This window comes from Octodon degus, unplaced genomic scaffold (assembly GCF_000260255.1).
Source record: "Octodon degus isolate 3935 unplaced genomic scaffold, OctDeg1.0 scaffold00039, whole genome shotgun sequence".
Lineage (NCBI taxonomy): Eukaryota > Metazoa > Chordata > Mammalia > Rodentia > Octodontidae > Octodon > Octodon degus.
In genome coordinates this window covers 11,630,635-11,635,863 of record NW_004524615.1, presented here as the reverse complement: position 1 = coordinate 11,635,863, position 5,229 = coordinate 11,630,635, and the positions used below count along the sequence as shown (strand labels likewise).

General features: G+C 45.6%; 1 protein-coding gene across 9 annotated transcripts in view; it reads right to left on the bottom strand.

The window, feature by feature from the left end:
• Nucleotides 1-5,229, bottom strand: part of Ggact (gamma-glutamylamine cyclotransferase) — a 33,585-nt gene that overhangs the window by 2,155 nt on the left and 26,201 nt on the right. The gene's annotated exons all lie outside the window — the stretch shown is intronic.

Here is a 5,229-nt window from a genome sequence, read left to right as displayed (position 1 = left end):
GTGGTGCACACCTGTAATCACAACACTCTGGGAGGCTGACACAGCAGTATCACAAGTTCCAGCCCAGCCTGGGCAACTTAGTAATTTATCAGGACTCTGTCTTCAATGTAAAAAAATTTTAAAAGGGCTGGGGCTGTAGCTCAGTACACAGGACCTAGGTTTAATCCTCAGTATATAAAAAGAGAGTAGAAAAGAGGGAGGAAGAAGAAAGAAGGGAAGGAACAGAAAAGCCATTCTTAGCTTGGGGGCTGGGAGAAAATAGATAGCAGGCCAGACTGACCTGTAGTTTCAATCCCTGGTCTAAAGAAAGGGCAAATACTTGAGATTATAAAATTCTTCCACTTATCCCAGGGGACTTGACAGTGGCCTTGTTTTCCATTTGGGGGCCTAGAAACACCACAGCAATACTCAAGAGCCCTTGGACAGCTGTCTGGGGTGACAGAAGACAGGTCACATGGGGCACACTGTCCCACCTGGACAAACCGCCCCTTCCTGGAAGTATTCACTGATGTGCTCGGGCTTCGCAGCCCACTGCATTCAGATAGCTTCATGTAGGCCTCCCGGGCTTCTGCCACTCCTCTCAGGAGTGAAGGCGCAAGCTGGAGGCCACCTCAAACTTCTTTACACCCTGTACCGCCCCCTGCCTGACCACCCCAAATGGAGCAGCTTCTAACACAGCAACCTCCCAGCACCGCATCTGGTGAGCAGCTGCTCCTGTAACCAGCCTCTTGAGCACTGTGTGGAGGGCACCAGCCAGTGTTCCAGGAGACCTGATGCCCTTTACAGAAGGACCAAGAAAGGGCATTTTCAAGAACACGGTCATGTCACATGGGGACAGCCTGGCCTGGGCTGCCCCACATAACTGCAGCTTCTCAAGTAGTTTTCAATGTCTTAAAAAGGATTTGGAAATGTATATAATAAAAACCTTAGAAAAATGAAGGACCGCAGCGTGCAAACACACACGCAACATAACCGCCTGGAGGCCGGCTGCCAGGGAGAATGCAGGCTTCACATTCATATTCTGGCCTTGGCAGTCTGAGCCAGCAAAATTCTAATGGTGGCACCTGTCACACTTCCTCCCTCAAGGTCTTGGAAGGTAATGATGCTTCAGGGTGACTCACCGTGACTCATGGCAGCAGCCCTGGCTGCTCCTGAAGGTAAATATCTACCATTGCCTGGATCTGGCCCACGGACTGTTATGGAACAAAAGTGACTCCAACAAAAATCAGAAAAGGAGTAGCAGCTCCCCTGCAAAGCCCTGGGTTCTGCTGCCTTTGCCCAGCGCTGTTTAATGGCAGCTGGTGGCAGACTCCAGAGATGGGGCTGGGGGACAGCACCTGTTCACACAGGCAGCTCTGGTTTCATCCCCAGCCCTGCAGAAGACGAACGCTAGAAAGATGCGTCCTAGGCAATCTGTAATAGCTGTGAGAGAAAAATTCCTACCTCTTCTCACTCCTCAGAGGCAACCCTGAAGCTGCTTAACTGGCAACATAGGTGTTTGCCTCCAGTTACTTCCACTGCTGCTACTTGATGTTTTAAATTGGGTCTTGTTGTCCTGACTGGCAGGCACAGTGGCTTAAAGCAGACTTTAAAACCAGACTGCCTGTTGAAATCCTGGCTGTAAGGCTTTACTTATCCTGGGCGACTTTAGGCAAATCGTTGCATCTCTCTATACTGTGACTCCACTAAACTAGAAACTGAATGCAGAGCCAACAGCAGCCTGCCGCAAGGGTGGACGGCTACGCCTGCCCGCAGCACGCTGTCACCATGCAGCCAGCACTTGTGCTACACCTGCCCCACCACCTCCCAGGAGAATCTGGGTCAAATCCATATTCATTCCAGCGTTAGAACTTTGTAAACACTGCTCTCAGCGAAGACACAGAGTGTACTGTGATTAAATTTCCTTCCTGGGGCACTTTCTTCTTTTTCTTGGAGTTAAAAATGCTTTGGGCTTGTTTTGCTTTGGTGTCCACTCAGTACTGGGGCAGTTGTCCCGTGTCACATTTTGTGGTGCTGGTCCCTCTGGTCCTGCTCTCTCTGGCTGGGCCTGGACAGCCCTTCAGCTTCCCATGCTGGAGCCTGTCTTTTCTGTGACTGAGTCCTTCATTTTGCCAAAGCCTGTTTCCCACCCTCATATTTCCCACCCCAGACTGGTAACATGGCAAGGTGAAGGAGTCTAGAGTGTTCTGACCACTTTCTACTCTCCTATGTTCTTGCTGAGAAGTCCAGCTCCATTACAGAGACTGCACTTCGTGTGTGACTTGAACTTCCTCAGGAGGCCTGAGGTCTTGTCCTCGTCCCAGAGATTCCAAAAGGTTGTGATGAGGAGGACTCGTGTGTTCTTTACCATTCATGGGAATTTTGGGCATTTTAGCCCTCATCTTAGGTCCTGCAGGAATGTCTTCCCTCTTCTTCCTCACTTACTTCGGATCTCTGATAGTTGATGGCATGAAGGAGGGACTCCTTGTGTTGGCCAGCAGGTAAGAGCCTGTGTCTGGAGGCGGTCGTTCCCTCAGTCCGTGCCCCTTACAGCCACTGCAGCACAGTGAGCTGACATCCAAGCAGCTTCTCAAAGTCCAGGAACTGACTCCAGGTTCTGGGGACACCAGGCTGCTATGTCAAATACCACTCGCTGTGTTTGCTCGTTTCATACTTCCGTTGCCTATTTGCCTCTTGTCTCAGTTGGATTTCTGTGGGGTGTAGCAGTCCATTGTGTGTTACTGTACTGGTAGGTTCATAAAAAGAAGTTTATTTAGCTCACAGTTCAAGTCTTGCATCTGGATAGCCTGGCCAGAAGTTCCAAGTGCACCATGCTGCAGAGAGTGTGCATATGCTCGTGTCCTACTTTTGTTCCCTCTCACAAAACCATCAGGATTCAGTCACGGAGGCCACTGATGACCTTAGGTAACTGCTGGATGTGACACCAAAATCACAAACAAAATTAAAAATAACTGGGATTGCAACAAATTTTAAAATGTCCGTGAATTAAAGAATACAATCAAAAGTGTAAACCACAACCTATGAAACAGGAGAAAGTAAGTGCAAATCATGTACTGTATCTGGTAGTGATTACTGAGACTATACAAATTCCAAAACCATAACAGATTTAATTCTAATATTGGTCAAATGACTGGAAAATAAATTTCTCTAGAAAAGATGCTCAAGGCTACCAACTATTTGGGATCAACAAATCAAAACCACAGTACAATCCCACTTCATGAGCAGGAAGATGAGCACTTCCCAAAACAGCAAATCCGTATGACACATGTGGTGAAGATGTGCAGAAGCTGGAACCCTGCGCGCTAACGGGAATGAGAGAAAACTGCAAGTTCCTCAGGAAAATAACCTTGGTCAAGTCTACTGTGCACTTGTTATGTATGGCTTCTACCATGCTGAAGCAGTTTCCTTCTGTTCCTACTTTGAGTGTTCTTACCATGAAATAGAGATGACTATTTTTTTGTTATCCAATGTATTACAATGATTTTTTTTTCTATGTCTCATTTTTGCATTCCAGGGATGAATCTCACTTGCTCATGATGCAATGCCTTAAAATATATTGTTGCATTCCACTGGAGGATATTCTGCTTAGGACTGTCATATCTGTGTAGGGATGTTGGTCTGTAGTTTTCTTTTTCTTATTTATTTATTTATTTATTTGGTCTGTAGTTTTCTTTAGGGTCCTCCTCTGACTCTGGCTTTGGAGCAATGCTAGCCTCGTGGAATAAGTTTGGAAGTAATCATTCCTCTTTGACGTTTTTGAATACTCTCAGGAAGCCTAGTGTGAACTCTTTAACTGTTTGTTTTACCAGAGAAACTGGCCCTGGGCTTTTCTTTTTTGGGGAGAATGGAGATTCTGATTTCCTTAGTAGCTGGACTCTGTAAGATCTTCTGTTTGGGCAGGATTCAGTCTTGGGAGGCTGTGTATTCGAGGACCTTTGTCTGTTTCATCTAGGCTAGCCATCTTGTTGTAGTAATTGTTCTAGTATTCCCTCAGAAACCTTTTCATTTCTGTCAAGCAAGTTTTAATGTCCTCTCATTTCAGATTTTACTTCTCCCACACCCTGCCTCATTCCCCACTTCCATTAGAAGGCATCAATTTGTTACTCTTTCCAAACAGCAAACTTCTGGTGCCTCTGATGTTATGGTTTAGATCTGAAATATCCCCAGATATAGGCTTGGTTGTCAGCAGATGGCATGATAGGAAGTGGCAGGCCTCGCTGAAAGAGTAAGAGTCTCAGCACGCCCTTGACCTTGCTCTCAGCAACTGCACTGGTTCTGCTCTTGTTCTCTCCATTATGATGCTCACAGCTCCGTCCCCCCTCCTTACTAGTTCTTTCCCTGGTGGAGTCTGGGATGCAGTGCTAGAGCTTGGCATAGTAGTAAAAAGTTGTAGGTGAACATCTGGGCTTTTCCACATCAAAACAAAGACTGCTATCTGTCTCTCCTTGGACAGACAGTACATGTCCCAGGTAGACCTGAACACAGGCCTGGACAGAGTGTGGGTCCAGGCCCCACATGGAACAAGAGGCAGGGGCCTCAGTGTTCTTCAGATAGACATTAAGGACACAACACACAGTAAGTGTAAAAAAAGCCCTCTGTGGTGTAATGACAGATCCTAGTGCAACCACTCCCCCGCTGTACTAAAGTTTCAGAGTTTCTGTTGCACCGTTTATAAAAAGGGGCCTGTTATATTCCCCATGGGCTAATCTCTATTGATTGGCAGCTGTGTGCCAGGCACTAGCTACCTGATGAATCCTGATGCCCACATACCCTTAATCTTTCCTACCCTGTTCCTCCCAAGATCTCTAATCCAATGCCATCCTTCACAAAAATATCTGCTAGTTATATTTTTCTTGATTAAGCCCCTAAAATAAAAATAAATCCATTAGAAGAGAACTGAGTCATATCACATATTGGCACTGGTCTTAATTATTTCTCAGAACCAATAAGAATGCTTAGGAAGGTGATGCTACATAGAAATGATCATTCATCTAGACCACGGGATGTTAATTCCAACTGATAGAAAATCAGTTCAGTTAACCTTTCTCTGCAGATGACAGTTGATTTCCATACAAGAAAACCAGGCAAAAGAAGTTAACCTTTTTTTTCATTGTAGGTAATAGTTCAGCAAATGTATCTTTTTTAATGTAAAATTACTTTGAGAATACTACTTATGCAATGAAAATGTTATGTTCTGTATTTTGGCTTCTTTTTTTTTTTTTTTTTTTT